Raw genomic sequence first — 1,405 nt, forward strand, 5'->3', positions numbered from 1 at the left:
GTACAATATCCCACAATTCCATTCAAGTTGCAACACTTTATTTTTTCTCATAGCTGAATAATATTCCATTAGACCATGTTATTTTTATTGCTATTACCACTCCTCCACTCTTTCTGTACTTCTCTGATTTTTGATGTTATGCTTTTGGCATAGTCTAAAATATTAATCTTTTCCCCTTCCAAGTTGTCAAGTGGTAGTCAAGTATCACTGAATATCACCCTGCTTTTTGTATTTTGTTCCATTCCTAAATCTTCTTATCAGATCTAAGATATGCTATAAAATTATGAATAGGTATAAGTAATACCTAATATATGACTAGAAAACCAATTCAATGGCCCAAGAACATGCTTTGCATATAGAAGGCCCAGTGTCTATCCCAGGCTCCCCATATAGTCTTCTGAGCACCACTGGACAAAGACACTAAACCAAAAAGACAAATCAGATCATAACAGCAAAATCCAATCCTTTTCCTAATCCCCATCATAGTTATCAATTTGGGATTAGTAAAACATTATTTAACATTTCATCTACATTAAACAATAGAGAAAAGAGATATGCCATAGTGATATATTTTCAGGACTGTGATCTTTGGAGGAGGGCAAAGTTTCTTTCAGTGAGGACATGGAAGTGTTGTGTTAAAACTATTCATGCATAAAATGTCAAGCTTCAAGCCAGAAACTTATAAAACACTAGACTAAGGTTTCTTGCAAAAAAAAAATTGTAGCAAACAAGTGAAATAATATTTTTGTAGATTGGTCTGAAATCAAGGAGTCCTGAAAAAAAAAAAGACCAGAATGGTAAGCCATATGGTTGAATAATTTTACTTTTTAAAGAATTTCCAAATCTAAAACAACCCAGGTATCCAACAAGAGATGAGTGGTTAAAAAAACCATGGTACATCTACCCAATTGAATACTCTGCAGTTGTTAGGAAAAATGAAGTTATAAAATTTGTCTAAACATGGATGGGCATGGAGGTTATTATGCTGAGTGAAATGAATCAGAGGGAGAGGTTAGCCATAGAATAATCTTACTCATCTGTGGAATATAAGAAAAATAAAAAACAGTATGGTAATATACAGAGACAATAAAATGAGGGCCGAAAGGACCAGCCCATAATATGAAGCTTACTACAAAGATCAGTGAGTGCAATTAGAGAAATAACTGCACTGAAAACTACCATGACAATGATAGTATAAGAAAGACATAGAATGCCTGTTTGAAAGGGAGGCAGGAGGTGGGGGACGAGGGAAATGGGGGAACATTGGTGGTAAGAAAGTGACACTGGTGAAAGCTAGTGTATATTTGATGACGGAAACCCAACCATGAACATTTCTGTAACCAAAGTCATTAACTAAAGAAAATATTAAAGAAAAAATGTTTTTAGATTTAGAGATGGAATTGGA

This window comes from Suncus etruscus, chromosome 9 (genome assembly GCF_024139225.1).
Source record: "Suncus etruscus isolate mSunEtr1 chromosome 9, mSunEtr1.pri.cur, whole genome shotgun sequence".
Lineage (NCBI taxonomy): Eukaryota > Metazoa > Chordata > Mammalia > Eulipotyphla > Soricidae > Suncus > Suncus etruscus.